The sequence below is a fragment of the Dendrobium catenatum genome, unplaced genomic scaffold (genome assembly GCF_001605985.2).
Source record: "Dendrobium catenatum unplaced genomic scaffold, ASM160598v2 fragScaff_scaffold_1483, whole genome shotgun sequence".
NCBI classification, from domain to species: Eukaryota; Viridiplantae; Streptophyta; class Magnoliopsida; order Asparagales; family Orchidaceae; genus Dendrobium; species Dendrobium catenatum.
Window position 1 is genome coordinate 1,752,790 of NW_021319945.1, and position 23,014 is coordinate 1,775,803.

Consider the following 23,014-nt stretch of genomic DNA (forward strand, 5'->3'; position numbering starts at 1 on the left):
TCATGTCTACTTTCTTGCAAATAATTGATTATCAAATGTGGCAAATGATTTTAACTGGTTATTCTTTACTATAACGTATTTTAGATGGAATTAAAACAGATATTTCTCTTAATCAATAGAATAGGGAAGAACAAATCAATGCTCAATTCAATGCAAAATCTTTAAACTATTTTTTCTGTGCTTTAAATTCTAAAGATTGTATGTTAATTTCCACATGCACTATTGGTAATGAAATTTGGGATAAACTACACATCATATACGAAGGCACTAGTTAAATCAAACAATCTAAGTTGAATATTTTAATGCATGATTATAAAAATTTTTGCATGAAACCTTATGAGATGATCTTAGTTATGTATACTAGATTTATTCAAATTGTTACATCATTATATACTTTAGGAAAAGAGTTTTCAAACTTTGAAAAAGTCAATAAAATTTTTTGTTGTGTACTTAATAAGTTCAATGCAAAAGTTATTGCTATTTGTGCATCAAAAAATTTGAATGAGTATTCTATTAATAATTTCATTAGCTCACTCATTTCCTATGAGCAATGTTTGGGTCAAAGACTTTTGGATGTAGGTGAAACAATTGTACTAAATGCTGAGGATATGGAGAAAAGTGGCTTAGTTGGTAACGAAAGCGATGACTTATCAAGCAAATTAGAAAGCTCACTAAAACATATGCATCAACAAAAGTGGACTAAAGGTAAAAATGGTAAGAATATTAAGATTTCTTATGATGTTATTTGCTTTGGATATACAAAACCTGGACATATGAAAAATTAGTGCCCTAATTTGAGAACTCGTTCTGGAAGAGAAAAGGCTAAAGCTAAGAAAGTTATAAAAGGGGCAAGTAATGTAACGAAAAAAATCTCCTGGGCAGACCTAGCCTCTGAATCATCAGACTAGAAGCAAGATGAGGTTTAAATTGTTTTGTGTTCTTTATTTTTTTTGTGTTTGCATATTTTTTTAGTTTTTTATGTTTTTGTTGTGTTTTTCTTTTTGGATTTATTCTTTTTTCATTTATTCTTTCTTTTCTTTTCTTTTTCTTCTTCATTAAATTTTTAATTTTGTTTTTACTTTTTTTTAAGTAGTATTTTCTATTTAAAAAAATAAAAAAAAATAAAAAATAAAAAATCAACCTCCTATTTTTCGTTAATTCTTTCTGTAAGTTGTGGTTGACTTCTCTAAAAATAGTTAAAGGAAGGAAACTCATGATTTTGACTCTCAATCTCTGTTTCCTAAAAGAGGTTATTTTACTTTTGATTCAAAATCTTCATCATATTTTAAATTGAATTTTGAAACTAAACTTTTTTCATATCCATACATTTTATCTATCACATAGGAATCTTTTGCAATTTGTTGAATCTATGTCATAATTTTCTTAATCAAGTAGTTCGTTGTGTTAATAGAATGGGCGTATTTTTGTTTTTAAAGTTTCAGAAAGGTAGCATATTCAAAAAAAAAAAGGCTAATGATGCCAAATCAAAAAAAAGTGGCCAATGATGCTAAATCAAAAGATGCGCAATGACGTCAAATTGAGAAATATATACAAAGTGTATTAAAAGAAAAAAGTGTACAAACTGACAAGAGGCATAAAATAAGCCCAAAAGGAGTATGCTTACCATTTATATTTTATTCAAAGCTTAAGAAAACACTTTATATTTTCGATACTTGATCTTGAAAATCATGATTCTTGATTCACTAATTTTTGCATTAATCTTCTATTAGATATGTTTTATGAAAGGAGTTTTAAAAATTAGAAATTATTTTTCTAATTTATTCCTTGATTTATATATTGGATTAAAAAGTTTTTTTATCTTTAAAAGAACTTGAGCTTGGAATAAGAATTTCTGAATTTCTTATCTTTACTGGATTATGCAGTGTCAATCCATTCCTTACTAAGTTTTTTATAAAATTAAGAGGTAACTTTTTCTTTTTTAGGTTTTTTGTGCCCCTTCTCTTTTTGATAATGTCAAATGGGGAGAACGTACTGTTGTATTTATTTCATATTATTGTGTTTGTATCATTTTTCTCTTCTTTAAAAAATTAAAAACAACAAAATTTTTTTATTTCCCCTATTTTTAAAAGTTTTATTTTAGTAAGGGGGAGATTAGGAGAAAATATTTTTTTTTTTGCAAATTCAACCAGTAATATTTTCCATCATGAAAAAGGGGGAGATTATTGCAAATCTGATTTCATGGATTATGATTTTGATTATAGCAAACACTCTTGTTTCTCTACGATTGCCTTCTCTACTGACATTTCAGGTCCATAAGATCAGACTACAAATGGAACGTGCTCAAGATTTGGGAAAACTATTTTACTTGTAATTCTCACTAAAGTAATTCTTTATTTCTTGAGTCATATCCTGCAGGGGTGCTTTCTTGATTTGTAACCTTGCACACACACACTTCAGAATTTTTTCTGTATGAATTAGAGTTTACTATTTTTGGTAACATCGTTCAGGATGATATTTATATCGGTCTGGATAATCAGTTAAAAAAAGAAACCCTAATTAAGGCATCCTTATTAAGGCAGCAACATTAAGTATATCGTCCTGGATGATTTTGTATCGGCCAAGATGATAGGTTCAAAATAGAAAGAATCAGCCACCATATTTATTTAAGAATTACTTATTTTTGGACATCGTCTAGGGCATCATCCAGGGCATCATCCTGGACGATCCAGCCCAATTTTTCTTAAATTAATCTGGTATTTAAGAAAAGCAATTAAAACTTGATTGCACAATCAAATCATCCTAGATGATCGCAGGATCATCCGGGATGATATGCTGGATGATAATGGATAATATGCTGGATGATATGAACAAATTTCTTATAGTCATCTCAGATCGTCCCGGCTAATTAGGCTTATTTTACATTAATTGTATAGGACGATATTAGTATATCCCTGATGATAATGTCGGCAAGTTGCAATTAATGAGCTCATTTTGAGCTCTTCTATTTAAGCTTTGTCAATGCACTTTATAAGTGTCTTTGGCAGCCATTGTAGCTTCATTTCTTTGGGGGAAACTTGTAAAGAGAGCTTGAAAGGGAGATAAGAAAGGCTGGAGTTTGAGAGAGGGAGAAGATCATTGGAGGGGGACTCAAGGGAGTGTGGAGGGGGATTCCACACGGTTGCTCCAGTGAGCTTGCACCTTAGTACAATTAGGTTCAAGGCTTATCTTGAGAGAAGTTCACAGAAGAAGAAGATCTCTTTGGTGTCAAAGGACCCGACTACTCCACCGCACCGAGGAAGGTGGAAGTGATTTTATAAGGGCTTCTCCGCCTAGCTATGGGGGCTAAAGGAGAGACACTTAGTTTTGTGCAATACTCAAAGGTTTGACCGAACCACTATAAATCTGGTGTGTTCTTTCCTTTATTATTTCCACATTTAAGTTCTGCATTGTGTTTTCTTTGTGGTGAATTTTGGTTTGGTTTGAGTTTTGATTTAATGATATTTAAAATGCCAATTCACCTCTCTCTTAATTAGCCTTGGGCTAGTTCATATGGGACCTAATATCCCTAACGAACTTTCATTTCATACACTAGATAATGTACTATATGAAATCCATATCGTATAGTATAATATGTTTAAGTAAAACCATGTTTTTTTTGGTACAAAAATTGACTAGTCCATTTATTACTCAAGAAGTTGTTTGTATGATCTTAGGATCATATAATACAAATAGTTCAAAACTTTTACTTGTTCGTGTGAATGAAATGATATGCAACCATTTTATACACTAGATTTCATCTGTATGAACCTACGATCGTACAATATGAATAGTTTAGAAAAAAATCAAGAGTTCATGAAGATGAATTTGTACGTATCTATTTCATACTCTAAAAATCATATGTATGAAGGTAACTTTGTACAGTATGAATAAGACTTAGAATATTTTCCTAGCTTGGTTCGATTAACTACTTTTTAGAGGAACACTCAGGTCAAAGCTTCCTGCATTATCTAAAATCATATAGTATGATTAGTTTAAAAAAAAATTACATATTTTTACACTCCCCCGGTGTGTGTGTGCACGATTATCCAATTACAATCACACTCTCTAAGCTCAAGAAAAGTATAAAAGTTACATACTTAAAAAAATAGTAAACCCTAATCTAATCTGATTTGAAGTCTTCAATAGTTTGGAGTATGATTTTCTTGAAATATCAGTACACATAAACAACAAAAGTAATATTTTTAATATATGTTAGGAGAAATAGTAGTCAATACATTAATATTTTGGAATCATAAAAAACACTCATGATATGAAAACATAATTATGAAAACTAAGTTGCAACATAATGTAACCTTACCATGGAGTGGCCTTCAATAGACCCAAATTGTCATTATAAATTTCTTTAACCCTAACCCAAGCCCTCGTTCAACTTAGTTGACCAAGTCAACTTAGGTTGACCCAAGAACCCCTTAAGGGTTCAAATGGGTATATCTAACCATTTATCCAAATCAACTTCTTTAAGTTCTCTAACCTATTCCAAGGGATGATTCAAACAAAACCAAATTCATTATAAGTCTAATAAAATATACTTTGAACAAATCAACTCAGGAAGACTTGCTGAAAGTCACTTCATCTCTTATAATACTATTTCACCCAACCCTTAAACTTTAAACCCTCTTTAACCCATACCATCAGCACTCAAGCCTTCTCTCCATGTAACCTAACTATCCCATGTGGTAAGTTGACTAGTCAAATAGTCAACATGGACTTTTGGAGTGGTCAAAGATGGTCAAAAATCAAAGCCATGTAATTCTCATCAACACTTGTCCTCTCCATGTATTTGTATAACCTTAGGGGGTACTTGGTAGAAATAAAAAACCACTCACTCCCAATCACTCCTAGGAATCTTTAGGGATTAAGGGTAAATGCCAAAAACCTTCCCAAACCTCATCATGCATTCATATTTTCTAAAACTTCTATTTCTAGCAACCTCTAGCCCATTCAACTAAGGATTTATCTTCTACAGCTATAAGAAAAGCTTCCCCAAGCCCTTCCCTACCTTTTATCAAGCTCAAAGCTTTATTTATAGAAGAGAGAGAGAGATAGAAATAGAGAAAGATTTTTTTTTTATAGAAGATTCCAATCCAATAATCAAGGGATCCTAAGCCCTTCAGTAAAGTTATAAAGGATCTCATTAGCTTTCTAATAAGCCCAAAAAACTCAAAAATCTATCTTAAATATTCTAGGTTATCTCAACTTTTAGTTTAAAATTCCATTTAAAAATATAAAAAATCTACAATACACGGGGCCTTCAAACTCTAGGTATTATATGATTAGAATACCCTCAATCCGTGTTTCAAATTTTATCTAGTTTGAATGAGTATTTTGAAAGTTATAGGTGTTTGAAGTTTCAATTCAAATCTAAATGAAAATCTAGCTTTTGATCTAGATAGTCTGATTATCTGATCAAATGCCCCTGATCATTCTAAACAATGTGACTTGGATGAGACTAAAAAGCTGGTCCCTTTCCTCAAACCCCGCAGGCAACATAGCATATTGTGGGTGCGTAGATCAAATCATATCTAATCCGATAAAATGATTGTCATCCATTCCAACTTTTTTATGTGGTCGATTTAATGTCTACCACATGTCGTGGTCGCGACACCGTGATGCTGTTATACATAATCATTAATAATTATTTTTTTTTTTCGGTGCTAGTGGCCTAATTTGTCCGATGATCTAAAAATTATTTAAATTCCTAAAAAACTTCAAAAATTTATTGAAAATCCAAATTTTCACCAATTTGAATGTTTTTGGTGTCATTTGAAAGGAATTGTGCCGTAGTATTTATTAAAATTAGTTTCAAGTTATTTTGATGCTTAAATTTTAAGTTATTTATGTTTGTTTAAAATTTAATTTTCTCAATTTTCTCATAAGTCAGTGGTCAAATTGGACTGAAATTTTTGTGAAATAAATGTTTGGACATCTTAGACATCATTAGTAATTTTCTTTGGTCAAGATGTGAAGTGGATTTCTATGATGTGAATTTTCAAATGGGTCTATTTTGGACTCAAAACTTTGAAAATTCATAAATCTCTAAATTGATAGAATTAGGCTATTTGACTGATGTGGTGTGCTTGCATATGTCCCAGAGTTAGATGAATAGAGATTCAAACCTAATTGAACACTATTAATACCTAAGAAAAATAATTAAGGATAAATTTTAATCAACTTAGAAAAATCCTAAGAAATTTTGCGTACTCCCAATAGTGGTGAAACTTAATGACAATGAACTTAGTGAAATTATACACTACAGGTTTAAATTTCATTGAATAATGAGGCCATTAGATCAAAAAATTAAGCATGTAAAAATTTAGCATTTTTAGGGACCCAAAAATTCAAAATATCTTATTAAATCCAAATTAAATAAAAAATATTGATAATATATCAAATTAACTAGAATGTAATCCTCTACGTATCAAAAATAAATTTCCCATAATTAGACCTTTAATTTGACTTTAATTTAAGTGTTAGTAAAAATTAATATTTATTTAAATTAAATAATTAAAAAATATTTAAAATTTCAAATAAATTCTAAACAATTGAAAACACTCCCATGGGTCATCCCTGAATTCTTGGAATGATTTCATCTAGTTTTCAAAGATTTTAAATCAAAATAAATAAAATCTTCTTAATTAGACAATTTAGAAAAAACTATTAATAAACCAGCTTTTAAGTAAACTCTAGTTCAAATTTTAACTCAAACTTAAAAAATTTAGAACTTAATTTAGAATATTCAAAATTGAGGAAGCTCAATGGAATTGGACTATATGTAAGATCTAATAATAATTAAAAATCTATAACCATCAAAATTCAATCATAATCAAAAGTCAACTCTTGTTTTAATTGTAACATAAACTTTAGAGTTTCTTAACTAAATAAAGAAAATCCAAATCCAGCAAACTTAGTGTCTAATTACTAATCCTAAGGTATAATATTTAAAAAAATATTGACTTTTTAAAAATCAACCTGAATTAAAAAGTCAAAATTTGACCTCTTTAAATAATGCATTTAAATAATTAAAATAATTCTAGAAAATAAATATTTAATTTAAAATTTTAGAAAACATTAGTCCAACATTAAAACTAGCGTCCAATCTTTTTAATTAAAATTTATCAATCTTGAAACCTTTATTCAATTAAGCTACTTAATTTATAGTGATTGCTACAAGGTAACTCGGGCCTACGAGATTATTCACATAGCCTCAAGAAAGGTGAAATAAACTTCATGATCCTAGTTTAACAAAAGTAGTAAATACTTAAATATATTATAAAACAATTATGAAATATTAAGACTTAAATCTGATTCAAAATTCTCTCAAGCCTTCAACAAAATAGAAAATCAAACACAACTCTAGTCTTAGGCTAGGTTTGTGTTTTACTTTCTTATTATTGTGCATGAGACTTTTTAAGTTTTTTCTGCATATTATTTAAAATATTATTGATTGAAGCAATTATTTATTTAATTTCTATACTACATTAATTGATATGATGGTCATTAGATTATCCAAAGGTTAGGGATGATTTAAATGCTATTATAATCTTTTATATGTGTCATGATCATAAAAGACATTAGAATTAAAGGGGGTAAAATTAAATTCAAACTAATCAATTTTCTACAGGTTCTTCAGAATGCTAAGATCCCCTTTTAAATTGAAAGAGCAAGGCCAAGTGTGGCTAGTTTGAGCATTTTTATTTTCATATATAATTGCTTAGGATTATTTAAATGTTAATTGCCTAGGATAACCCTATAGGTTGTTTGAGTCTGAATTTTTTAATTTCATGTAATGTAATTTAAATTCAATTGAGTTGTCAATGTTTAAAGTGATTTGAGATTGGATGTTATACTTCCAACAAGGAATCCATATAGGAAGCAATATCCCTTATGTTAGAGTTCCTTTCCATTTGAAGATCCAAATTTGGATGATGTAAAATATCCAAAGGAAAAAAAATAACACCCCTTTCGTGGGAGAGTTTCTTTTCATTTGGATATCTAGACCTAGCGCATCCAAGAAGTTTGTTGAATGATGAAGAAATGAAGAAAAATAAGAATCATATTCTTAAAGTCACTTGTGTCTTAAGATTAGAAATTTTGGCTTATTGTCAGTGGTACCTGACCACTTTACATTTTTTACAGACCCCAGGTTCTAATATTAAGTAAAAGTTGTAATATGTAGTTTTAAATTTAATTAATTAATTTGATTTGATTTGATTTATTTATTACTTTTCTTATAATTATGATTATTTACTTTTCCTAATTTTTTTGTGATTACAAGTCAATTTTATAATTAGCTTGGAACCCGATCGGAGGCTCGTGCGGGAAGGATAAAATATTTTCTACCTTAATTAAATTTAAAAATTTTAAGCTCATATAGAAACTCTAATAATTTTAAGAAGTAAGCTTAGATTATCGAGGGTCACACGCATCATATTATATCTTCTCTTCCTTCTAAGGCACCTCCCCACCTGCGGGTTTTGCTAGGGCCACTTGACTTATTAGGGTGCAATCCTGTCAAGAGAAAGTTGTGTAATCTTTAGAGAAAAACTTATTTTTAAGCGGTTAAAAATTGCTTAATTCTAATCTAAGCATTTATTGAGTCAACTAGTATATAATGCATTAGTTACAACCTTAAAAGTGTCTAATTATATAATTACATTTACTTTAAGCATCATAATATCCTATATATGTGAAGGGGCCACATAGGATATTCTCTAGATGTTGGCCCTAACACTTTAAAATTTAAATCGATAGTTTTACAACTCTATCATAAAAGATATAAGATACATGGATTTTAAGTGACTAGGTGGTTAGTCATCTCCCTAATCTAGGTAGGGGTAAGCCCAAATTTGCACTACATTAGCTAGATTTTGTGTTACTTTTTTTTAGTTCCCAATTTAGACTTAGGTTTTAAGGAAGGTTCTAGAAAGTTTGTATAGGTTGTTAAACCTATTACGATTATCCCAATATTAACCAAGAGGGGGAGGGGTAAATTAGTAATTTAAAATTCTCTTAGAACAAATAGAAAACCATTTTATGACTTTAACACAATGAACTTTTTTGCAAAAATTAACTTTTTAACCCTAATATTAAAAGTGTAGAAAATTAAAAAAGTGATAAAAATAAAAACAAAAGAACACAGAAATTTATAGTGGTTTGGTCTAACCCGACCTATGTACATTCCCTGAAGACTCCCTCTTCAGGTATTCCTCTATACCAAAGTGACTCTTTTTTTGCTCCCATAGTAAGGCGGAGAAGCCTTTATAATTCACTTCTCTTTCGTCAATCCCCAGTGCGGTAGAGTACCATCATCCTTTCACACTCTCTAAGTGTCAAAAGGGAACTATCATTTTTTCACACTCTCTAAGTGTCGGTAGAGAACCGTCATCCTTTCACACTCTCTAAATGTCGGCAGAGAACTGTTATCCTTTCAAACCCTCTTGGTACCAACAAAGAATTAAATCTTCTCCAAAGATCTTCTCTCAAACATCTTCAAAAAAGTAAGGAAGAGATTTGACAAACTTGCGAAGAGATTCTCACCTTTTGGCGACCTTGTATACCCATCATAAATTTTACTTACAAGATCTCTCAATCCACACTCTCAAACACTATCCCAAAGCACTCTCACACTTGCTCTCAATGAAAATATGAAGAAGCATTTGTTCCATTCAGTTTCTTAGGACTTTATATAAGAATTACTTAAAAAACTATCCAGAAAATTGAAAATTTCAATTTGACCACCCATGATCCTAAAGTACATTCGCAAATCATATATACTATCAGTTAAAAATTTACTCATACGATCCTGTACAAATTGGTTTAATACTCTAATTTTATGTGTATGAACTGACATCTTAAAGTATGATTAGTTTAAAATTGAACATATTCATTTGGTATGATTCAGTACGAATTGATTTCATACTCTGGACAACATAGTTTATGAATTCATATCATACAGTACGATTAGTTTTAATTAAACAACATTTCATTTAGTATAAAAAGTGGACAAGTCCATTTCATACTCTAGAAGTTGTTTGTATAAACCTAAGATCATATAGTACGAACAAATACAATTTTTTTCTTATTTATATGGGAAAAAAATATATGCACAAATTTCATACTCTAGACGTCATCTATACGAACTTAAGATCATTAGTATAAAAATATAGAAACATATTGAGTTCATTCGGGATGAATTAGTACGCACCAATTTCATACTCTAGATATCGTCTATATGAAGGTAACTTCATATATTATAAATAGTACTTAGAAAATTTTTAGACGTGATTCAATTAACTGCATTCTAAAGGAATGCTTAGGTCAAATCATCCCGTATGACCCAAAAATCATACAGTATGATTAGTTTTTTAAAAAAATACAAAATTTTACACTCCCCAAGTTTGTGTGTATGGTTACCCAATTACAATCACACTCTTTAAAGCTCAAGAAAAATAATATAGACTTCAAATACAATAAATCCTTATCTAATCTATTTTGAAATCTTCAATAGTTTGGAGTATGATTTTCCTAAATATGTTAATACACATAAACAATAAAAGCAAAATTTCTAATATATGTCTGGATAAACAATAATCAACATAATAAGATTTTGAAATCATAAAAAACACATGATATAAAAATATAGTTGTGAAAACTAAGTTGCAACATTCTCCCCCTTTTTGATGATGGCAAAATAATTATTATTTGAGTGAACATTTAATGTAAATTTTATCCTTAGCTCCCCCTAAATTAATGACCAATTTAAATTAAGGGGTTACCATGAAGATCAAAATAACAAAAACCTAAAAAATTAAAAAGAAATAACAAATGATAACTAGTTAAAATAAAATTAACTCGAACAAAAACACACGAACACCAACTCGAACAAAAACACAAAAACTCACACATTTAAAACATACACATATCATAACACATTGTACACATTCATAATACAATAAATAACATTATGACTCCCCCTTTTGACAATAATAAAATGGGAAGTACATCTTGAAATAAAAAGGTTTCTATAGATAAGCCAAAAGAGCAAAAGAAGAAAAGAATTTTAAACTAATTGTAAATACAATATTAACTTAATAAATAAATAAAAAATACAAATTTTTAAATCAAAGAACTGTTGCAACTTAGTATTCATAACTATGTTTTCATATCATGTGTGTTGTTGATGATTCCAAAATATTATTGTATTGAATATTATTTCTCCTAACATATATTAAAAATATTATTTTTATTATTTTTGTATACTAACATTTCATGGAAATTATACTCCATACTACTGAAGATTTGAAGTCAGATTATATTAGGGTTTATTATTTTTGATGTATAAACTTTTTATACTTTTCTTGAGTCTAAGAGAGTGTGATTGTAATTGGGTACCCGTGCACACACATACTGGGGGAGCGTAAAAGTTTTTAAATTTTAAAACTAATAATAATATAAAATTTTAGATCATACATGTAAATTTGACCTGAGCATTCCTCTAGAAAGCAGTTAATCGAATAATGCTAGGAAAATTTTCTAAGTCATGTTCGTATTGTATGAAGTTACATTCATATAGTTGACATCTAAAGTATGAAATAGATATGTAGAAGTTTGTCCCAATGAACTCCTAATTTTTTCTCAACTGTTTGTATTTTACATTCTTAGATTCATACAAATAACATGTAGAGTATAGAATGGTTGTGTATCTTTTTGTCCATATGAATAGGTAAATGTTTTTAACAATTCGTACTATACGATCCTAAGATCGTACAGACAACTTCCAGAGTATGAAATGGACTCATTAATTTTTATACCAAACAAAACATGGTTTTATTAAAACATATTATATTGTACTATATGGTATTTAATCAGTATATAATCCAGTATATGGAATTTGTTCATACTAAATCATACTGGACGAATCTATTCAATTTTGAATTGATCATATTATTTGATGTTAGTTCATACACAGGTTAATTAGAGTATGAAATAAGTTCATACTATATCGTATAAGCAAATTTTAAATTGTTCATACATACCATCTTTGATCATACTGTACGATCTTGGAGGTTAAATTGAAATTTTAGTTTTCTTGAAGGTTTTTCGTGCCTTTCAAATATAAGGTCCTAAAAATTGACTGTGAAGGAATCTTTCTTCATTTTTTCTTTGAGAGCAACTATGAGAGTTTTTTGGTAGAGTGTTTGAGATTGTATAAAGATATCTTTTAAGTGAAATTTATGAAGGGTTTATAAGGTTTCCCAAAGGTGAGTATCTTTTTGTATGTTTTGTCAAACCTCTTCCTTACTTCTTTAAAGTTGCTCAAGAGAAGATCTTTGGAAAAGATACAATTCTATGCCAACACCAGGAGGGTGTGAAAAGATGAAGGATCTCTACCAACACCGGGAGGGTGTGAAAGGATGATGGTCCTCTATCGACCCCCGGAGGGTGTGAAAGGATGACAGTTCTCTACTAACACTTGTAGTGTGTGAAAGGATGATGATACTCTATCAAATCAGGATTAGTGGAAGAAAGGTGATTTATAAAGGCTTCTCTGCCTTGTTATTGGAGGAAAAGTATAGTCACTTTGGTAGTAGTACAATACCTGAAGAGGGAGACTCCAAGGAGTGGACGTAGGTCTAGTTGGACTGAACCAGTATAAACTTCTATGTTTTTATTTTACTGCTATTTTATTTTTTTTTCAAGTTTTATTTTTTGTGGTTGAAAAGCTTTTGGTTTGTTAAAAAGTTTCATTGTGGTAAAATTATTAAACTATTTTCTACAAAATTTCCAAGAGTTTTTTAAAATAACCAATTTAACCCCCCCCCCCACTCTTTGTTAGCATTAGGACAATTACTTTAGGTCTAACTACCTATACAGACTTTTAAGAATAACTAATATAAGAAAAGTCAACCAGGTTCATTGTTCATGCTGGATAAGTTAAATAAAAATAATTATTGCAAAAATGATAAAATAAAGATTAGTTAAGTTCAAATTCAATATTGAATATGATTGCTAATTAGAAGGATTAGAATTAGAGCTTGGATGATGAAGTAAAGAACACTACAAATGCTTTCAATTGGCAACATTGTGCATCTTTTCAAATATTTGTGGCACACTTTGTACATCTTTCTTATTTGGGTTAATTTTATGCCTCTTTTTACTTTGCGACCATTATGCATCTTTTCTATTTTTGCATGCTTTGTACAATTCTTTTTTTTTTCTTATTGGGTCTTTTAATATCTATAATCTAAAGTTCAAATTCCAATAAAAAAATAAATATATTCAAAAAGAAAATAAAAATAATAAGACATCAATCTTATAATAATTATAGTTCATATATATCTGTCTATAAGAAATGAACACTTATGTTTGTCCTAAAGTAAGCAATCCTTTGATTCCATCATATTATAGGCCTATTAACTTGTGTAATTTGGTCTATAAGGTGGTGGAAAAAGTGATCTTGAATAGATTAATATATGTTATTCCTAAGCTGTTCTTGGTGGAGCAGGTCGCTTTTATCAAGGGTAGATCTCTTTCGGACCATGTGCTGGTTGCTTAAGAAATGTTCCATAAAATTAGGCATTCTAAATCATCCAAAGGACTTATTTTATTTAAAATTGATATGGAGCAAGCATATGATTCAATGAGTTGGTATACTCTTAAAAAAGTTTTGAACTATTTTGAATTTCCTTCTAAATCTCAAATCTCATGTTGGAGTGTGTTGAAGAGCCGAGATTTTCATTAATCATTAATGGTAATTTATTATAATGGATAGAAGCCAGTAGTGGTTTTCGCCAAGGTTTTCCCTTTTCCCCTCTTCTTTTCATTCTTTGTTCCTAACTTCTTTCTAACGCATTTGCTCAAACTTCAATTGGGATTAGCATTAGTCCAAATGGTCCATGGATATCACACTTATTATATGCTGATTATGTGATGATTTTCTCTGAAGCTAATAAGAAAGTGACAACTGAGATTAAAGGCATCCTGACCAAGTTTAGTAAATGGACTGGGCAATATATTAATGTTAACAAATGTGCCATTCTTTTTGGTAAGATTGTTAATAAAAGAAGAAGTAAATCCATTACTCGTATCATGGGATTCAAAGAAGTTATAGAATTTTCCTATTGGTATAAAGATTGCTTTAAGAAGATTGGTGGCTACTGATTTTCAATTTATTATTGAAAAATCACAAAGAATGCTCAACATTTGGGTAGTAAGTTCATTTATTTGGTTGGCAAATTAACCTTGGTTAAGTCGATCCTTTTATATTATCCAACTTTCCATATCACACACTCTATTGTTCTAATAAGTGCGCTTGAGGAAATGGATAAGTTGTGTAGGAGCTTCTTTTGGAACCAGTCAAATGGAAGATTGGGTATTCATTATGTTAGTTGGTTTGATTTGTGAAAACCTTTGAAATGGGGAGGCCGTGGTTTGTATTCCTCTACTTCTAAAGTTGTTTTCCTAAGAGTTAAATTGTCTTGACATTTTATACAAAATAAAGATTCACTTCTACACAAAGCTCTTGCTCCTAAGTATGGCATCAAGGTTGAAGCTGGGGACAAAAAGAAAGGATTATCATCTTCATGAAAACTAATATGTAATGGTGGAAAGCTATTAATCCTATGATGAAATGGAACATTGTAAATGGATTATCTATTAATGTTTACAAAGACAACTGGATTTTGGATAAATGCATCAATAAGTGGCCAACTTTTCTAGTGCCTCAAGGTGATGAGGTATTATTGCTGAACAAGTTTATTGTAAACAAAACTTGGAATGTTGATGAGCTACTGAAGTTTTTGGGACATGAGCTGGTGGAGTTAATCCTATAAATTAATATCAAAATAGATCCTCAGGATGAAGAGCTGGAGCAAATTTTCTACAATTTGGGTAAGACTTTATCTAGAATGATTTTTGAAACTATGCAACAACAAGAAGAAGAACCAAGATTTCAGAAATGGATCAAAAGATCTAAATTGAATCCTCGTGTAAAAGTGTTATGGTGGAGGCTATTTAGAAATGCAATTCCAACTTGCCATTTCTTATTATATAGAAAGTTGCAAAGTAATGAAATCTATCCAAGGTGCTGGAACGACATTGAAGATGTGGAACACGGTAGTTGTCAAATGTGGCAAATTGAAAGAAGTGCTCTTACTGTTAAAAAATTGGGGATTTGGAATTCCCTTATTTAATTTCGAAGATTGTTGCACTTGGATGGAATCCACTGCCCAACATTATTTTATGCTTCTCAACTTATTTTGTAATGTTGTGTTTCTTTCTTGGAAGGCTAGGAACTAATTCATACATGAAGGAGTTGAAGATGCTGCAAATGCAATTGCTGCAAATGCTGTTAGCTACTCTTCTTTTTCTAAAATTTCTTTTAACATTAGATCAGACAGATAAGATGTTAACCAGTCTGTCAGACTGTCTAAAATTTGGCATCCCACTCCACCCGATTTATTGAAGATTAATATAGATGCTTCACTTGGTTCATCTTATAGAACTAGAATTGGAGGAGTGGTTCATGACTACAAAGGAAGGTTCTTATTATCTTTTGGAACATCTTGCATCCATTGGGACATTTCTCAATTGGATCTCTTAGCAATCAAATCATTGAAAGAAGTTATTAAAGATTGGATGTTCAAATACAAACGAGCAATCATTGAGAGTGACAATTCTAATGTAATCAGGATTCTCCAACCTGCTTTTCTTGATGGCTTAAAGGAGATGGAAGACTTTGAGTTCTTCTAAGAATTCAATTATGTTATTTTTAAATGTATAGATAGAGATAGTAATAAGTTAGCAGACATGTGTGCTAACTTTGCTCTTATTAGTAATTTTATTTGGGAGGATTTATGTTTAAATAAGATTCCTCTTTCACTCTTTAACTTGTTGTAGGAATCAACTTTGTAGTTCACTTATTTTATTAATACATTTATTGCTCTTTTTAAAAAAAGAAAAAAAGAAAAAAAGAACTTGAAATTAATCTCCTTTTCTACATCTAGTCATAATATAATTTAATCTTTAGAATGATTAAATTTTATAAGGAAATTAATTTGTAGAGTAAAGTAATTGAGAATCCATTCCAATGATCAACCATAAAATATTTTTTCATTAAAATATAGTTAATTCAATAAATGAAATTTAATGCAAGTGAATAAAATATTCCATCATTCCATTGATATCAGAGAGCACATACAAATATATTTTTCATTTCATTCCGCATAACAACACTCAACTAACATCATCACAAAAATTCAAAACAACATATAAAAATACTAAACTCATAGAAGAATCATCAAAAAAAGCAAACACAAAAACTTATAATTAACAATGATAAGAAGTACATCTAATAGTCAGAGGCTCCCTGATCTGGAGGAGGTGGTGGGTTCAACATTGAAAAGTTACTATTCATCATAGCTATATTCATGTTGACCGTGTCAAATTGACCTTCGATCCAACCCATGTCTTCCTGATATCTTGTATCCTGCTAATTTATGTGATTTTTAATTTGATCAAAGATTTGATCAAAAGGATTTTCTAATCTATCAATGCACTGGACCATTTCCTGGTAGAAATTCTGGTCAGATCCAGGTCCAGGTGCAGGTACAGGTGTTGGAGAAGGAGCTCCCCCTTCTTCCTCTGAATCATCACTCTCAGAACTCTGATCCTGCCCAAAAAGTACTTGAAAATAGGCATCCATAAGGTAAATAGGGAGTTCAATAGGAGGATCAGGATGGATAATATTATACTTCTTTTCTAAAATGTAGGAAACTAGATGTCCTAAAGCCACATTTTTCTTTCTCTTATGATATGGAAGTCCAATTTTAGAAAGATTATAAATATAATCCATGATGAGTTAGGCTTCAACAAAAGGTTTTTCAGTCATTGTTAAATAAGTGATTCTGGATAAATAGAGTAGTCATGTTAAAGTGATCACCAGCTTTAGGAATAATTGAGGTTCTCAAAACATGTTGGATGATCCTAGCACTTGATTGAGAGCATAAACTTGAGGTAAATGACCCACTTTATTGACACCTCTAAGAGTTTGTTTAATATCGGACCAATAAAAGTCAACTCTTGAGATTAAAGTATGAGCTCTAATCCCTTAGGTTCTTAGATGGAGAAAGTTGCCTAGATCTTCCTTTGTAATCTCTACCCATTGCTTAAAAAAATAGGAAGTAATCCTAGAGTGGTCCTAATTACCTTTCATGTTGGCTAGAAAATATTGGAATGTCTCTTTATGATAGGCATATATAAGAGTTAGGATGAATGAAAGTTGAGTTGAAGTGAATAAGGGTATGATAGAGAAATGAAGATTAACTTATATGAGAAGTCAAGAAGGGGTGATTTTAGCAACCTAATACCTAAAGTAGGCATCCTCATTCTCTTTAGATAAGAAGTTATCATCTCTACTAGTTTTAAAAGAAGATCCCTTAGGGAGGTGGGGTCGTTTGCTGCTAATAGCCATTCCTAAGATGTGGGCTCTAGAGGGTTTGGAACATATGAGAAATTGAATGAAAATTATTTCCGAAGACCCTTCTATTTAAATAAAAATAACCTCTCACATAGTATGAAATTTAGATCATACGTATAACTTTAAAATTATACGGGATGAAAAGCTTTTTGTAAAATGCCATTTTCAGGGTATCCTTTTGTACAGGCTTTTTGAATATATAATCGTATAGACAAATAGGTGTTTGTTCATGATGGTTAGAATATTAAAGATTATTTTAATAATAATTAGGTTCGTCCACCACAAAAACTAACAAAAGGATTGTATAGATGAAATATGATTTAGTACGTAAGATAAGCAATTAATAACTAACTCCAACTAGAGAACTGTCCCCACTCGTACAGACGAAACTGCACATATTGTATAGTATAATGACATCATCATACAGAATGAATCTTATGAAAAACTAAGTTTTGCTTGCTCAACCTGGAAACTATTATGTACAAGCTATAGTATTAGTAAAGTATGAAAAACAATTATACCGTATGAAAAGAACACTTAAAAAACAATTCATGATAATTAGTTGTTCTTCTCAAAACTAATCATCCTATATCAAATGACAAGCTTCATATTAGAAATGAAAAAAAAAAAAAAAACTAAACACATAAAAATAAAAAAAACAAATAAATAGAGATAAACTAAACAAACACATATTTACAACACATCAAGTTTACAAAATTTTTAATTTAAGCATTAAGATCAATCACACCTAACCTGTTCTTAAAGAACTAAAAATGTCAAAAGCTAGTGGTTTTGTGAATATATCTACAAGTACGTTTTTTATAGTAACGTGATTTAATTCAATCTCTCCCTTAGCTACATGATCTCTAATGAAGTGATATCTTATGTCGATGTACTTGGTTCTTGAATATTGAAATTGATTCTTTAAAATGTAAATTGCACTAGTATTATTACAAAAAATTGAAATTATGCCAATAGAAAATCTTAAGTTATTCAATTATTATTTTAACAAATGTACTTGTGCCACAAAATTACCTAAGGCAATGTATTCTACTTTAGCAGTAGATAGGGCTACTGAATTCTATTTTCTACTAGACTAGGAAACTAAAGTGTTCCTATAAATTAGCATGTTCCAAATATATTTTTTTTATAAACCCTATGACCTACAAAATTTGAATAAGAATATACAACTATTTCAAATGAAGAGTTGTGCTTAGGATACCAAATCCCTAAGTTTTGAGTTCGCAAAAGATATCTCATAATTCTTTTTACTACTATCAAATGTTATTCTTTTAAATTAGATTAAAATATGGCATACAAATAAACCCTGAACGTGATATCCGGTCTACTAACAGTCAAGTAAAGAAATGATCTAATTATTCCCTAAATTTCTTTTAATCAATAGATTTTTCCTTTGGGTCTTTATTTAATTGTACTGAGAAACTCATTGGTGTAGTCAATGGTTTATCATTATCCATTTTATATTTATTGAGGATGTCCTTAATATACTTCGACTGACTACGAAATATTTCTTCCACATTTTATTTATGCTAAAACTAAGCAAATAATTCAAATCTCCAAACAAACTCATCTCAAATTCACTACTCATTATTTTTAAAAAATTATCACAAAGATTTTTATTTGTATATCCAAACAAGATGTCATCAACATATATTTGAACAATCAGTATGCCATCTCCTATCCTCTTCAAAAAGAGATTAGTGTCAACACTTTTTTTAACAAAATATATCTCTAATAAGAAAGTGTTTAATCTCTCATACCAAGCCCAAGGAGCCTATTTTAGTCAATACAATACCTTTTTCAATTAAAAACATGATTAAAGAATTTAAAATTTCAAAATCTAGAGGTTGCTAAACATAAACATCCACTTGTGTCACCTCATTTAAAAATGAACTTTTAACATTCATTTGATACAATTTAAAACCTTTAAAATAGGTAAAGGCTAATAAAATCCTAATTACTTCAAGTCTGGCTACAAAGGAAAAAGTCTCTTCAAAATCGTTCCCTTCTATTTAATTATATCCCTAATTACTTCAAGTCTGCTTCATTTTTAATGACAACTCCTAAATCATTCACTTTATTTTATAACACCTACTTAGTTCTAACAACACTTTAATCCTTAGTCCTTTCAATTAATTCCTAAACATCATTTCTTATAAATTGATTTTACTCTTCTTATATGGCCAAAATAAAAAATTCATCTGAAAGTGTTCTATTTATATTAGTTGGTTCAATCATTGATATAAAGGTAGAATGATTCTCTTCTTTACTAAGTTCATGATTCTCCTCTTTACTAAGTTCATGCCTAGTCCTAATAAGCTCATTAGGTTCACCTAAAATTAATTTCTTAGGGGGATTCTTAGAAAATTTTCATTCTCTTGGCAAAGGGTTTTCTAATCTAACATTCTCTTCCAAAATTATCTTTTTAATTTCTTAGGAGTTATTTTAAATATGATCCTCTTCTAACCTTATCTCTTCTAAAATGCCAGATTAATCAATTACAATATGTGTGGTCTCCTCAATTACCAAAGGCCTCTTGTTAAAAACTCTATAAGATTTTCTAACATTAGAGTATCCAAAAAAAAAATTCTTTATCAGATTTTGGATCAAAATTTTCTGAAGAAGTTTTCCAATTATTTAAAATGAACACCTTACATTAAAAAACATGCTAATGTGATAAATTTGGTATTCTCCCCTTAAAAAGATCATAGGGTATTTTATTCAATTTTGATCTAATGTTCACCCTACTCATAACTTAGCAAGCTGTACTAATCACTTCAAACCAAAAACTTTGGAAGTGAGTATTTTATTAAGATAGCTCTAGCAGCTTCAATTAATGTCTTATTCTTTTTGTTCTACTACCCCATTCTGCTGAGGGGTCCTAGGTACTAAAAATTTGTAATTAATTCCTTTCTCTTTATAAAAATCTTTAAATTTCTCATTTTAAAATTTTCTTCCAAGATCACTTTAAATTGATAAAATCTCATACCCTAATTTTCTCTGAATCCAAGTGAAAAATTTTCTAAATTCCTGAAATAATTCACTCTTATGTAATAAAATTTAACCCATGTTAATTTTGAAAAATCATTGCCTATCACAAATCCAAACACTTTCCCTCCTAGACTTATAGTGCTAACTAGTTCAAAAATATCTATGTGTAAGATTTCTAATAATTTGCTAGATCTCAGATCCTTAATAAAGTGGAAGGAGGACTTCACCTATTTTCCTAATTGACATGCATCACACAGGTGATCCTTAATAAAGTATACTTTAGGTATTCCTCTCATCGATTATTTTTGTATAATTTTCTTAAGATTTTTCATGCTAGCATGACAAAGTCTCCTATGCAATTACCATGATTCATCACTAATTATTTTGAGGAAAAAAGTGTTAAGAGATTCAATATAATTCAAATCAAGCATATACATATTATTTACCCTTATTCCATGCAGTACATCAATTCCATTTTGGCTTATTATATAGTTGGTGAGAAAAAAATTATAATATAATCCTTATCACGTAGCTGACTAATACTTAATAGATTATTCTTTAAGCCTTCTACCAATAAAACATTCTTAATGAAAAAATTATTCATGTTTCCAATCATACTTATGCCAATCACTTTTCTAGTGGTATTCTTTCCCAATATAATTTTGCCTCCATTCATGGCTTCTAGTGATATCAATTTTTTAGTGTCTCCAGTCATATACTTCAAACATCAACTATCTAGCTACCAAATGCTCTCATGAGATCTTATATGAGAGCATTGAAAGTTCGTTAGGGATGTTAGACCCTATGAACCGGCACAAGGCTAATTAAAAGAGAGAGGTGAATCGGTATTTAAAACAAAACTCAAACTTAAAACCAAAACCAAGATTCACCACAATGAAAATTAAAGTGCGGAAATTAAATGCGGAAGTAATAAAGAAAGAACACACCGGATTTATAGTGGTTCGGTCAAACCTTGACCTACGTCCACTCCTTGGAGGCACCCTCCAAGTATTGCACTAAAACAAGTGTCTCTCCTTTAGCCCCCACAGCTAGGCAGAGAAGCCCTTACAAAATCACTTCCACCTTCCCCGGTGCGGCGGAGTCGCTGGGTCCTTTGACACCAAAGAGATCTTCTTTTTTGGTGAACTTACTCGAGATAAGCCTTGAATCTGATGGTACTAAGGTGCGAGTTCGCCGGAGCAACCGTGTGGATCCCCCACCACACTCCCTTGAGTTCCTCCCCCTCATAGAATATTCTCCCTCTCAAACTCCACCCTTTCCTCTCTCCCTTTCAAGCTCTCTCTTCAAGTTTCCCCCACAAGAACGAAGCTACAATGGCTACCAAAGACACTTACAAAGTGCATTGCCATAGCTTAAATAGAAGCTCTCAAAATGAGCTCATTAATGCAAGTTGCCGACATTTATCCAGGATGATAGGCATATCGTCCTGGCCAATTAATTCAAATATGAGGAAAATCGTCCTGAATATCGCCCTGAAATGAAGCTGGATGATGTCTAATCGTCCCGAACGATCTTGCGATCGGTCTGGACGGCTTTCCAAAACTGCTTGAGAAATTTTGGAAAAATTGTCCTGGATCGTCCTGGACGATATTTTATAGTCCAAGCTGATCCTCTGGATGATGTCCAAAAATATGTTATTTCTAGATAGATCTGGCGGCAAATTCTTGCTGAATTGAGCCGATCGTCCTGGCCGATACAATATTATCCAGGATGATGTGTTTTGCATAAAGACAGCTGCTTTAATGAGGATGCCATAATTAGGGTTTCTACTTTTGTCAGATCATCCAGGAAGATATAAATATCGTCCCGGATGATGTTACCAAAAATAAATTTTTTTTAGGGCACAACAGAAAATCTTCAAAGTTACAAATCATCAGATGCCAAACCAAATACAACAGACTCAAAAAAGGAAAATATTACAAACTAACACAGACCTAGTCTACCCAATCTTGAGCTAGTTCCAAATTACAGTCTGATCGTGTGGACCTGAAACGTTAGCACATAAGGCAATCATAGAGAAATAAGGAATTTTTTCTAGCATCAAAATCATAAACCATTGATCCGCAACAATCTCACCCTTTTTGATGATGGAAAATATTATGATTTAAATTTTCAAATAGGAAACATTTTCTCCTAATCTCCCCCTCACTAGAATAAAACTTTAAAAATAGGGGAGATTTTTTTTTTTAAAAAGAAAAAGGATACAAAAAAAACATACAAATTTAACAATACGTTCTCCCCCTTTGACATTATGAAAAAGAGAGGAGGCACAAAAAAAAAACAAAATGAACAAAAGAAAAAAAAAATTTCCCTGATCTAGAGAAAAATAAATATTCTTAAAATGAGAAAGTTACCTCTTGGTTTTAATCAAAAACTTAGTACAATTGGATTGACAACGCATAATCCAAAAAAAGTAAGAAATTCATAAATTGTTAATCCAAGCTCAAGTTCTTTTAAAGGCTAAAAAACTTTTTAATTCAATAA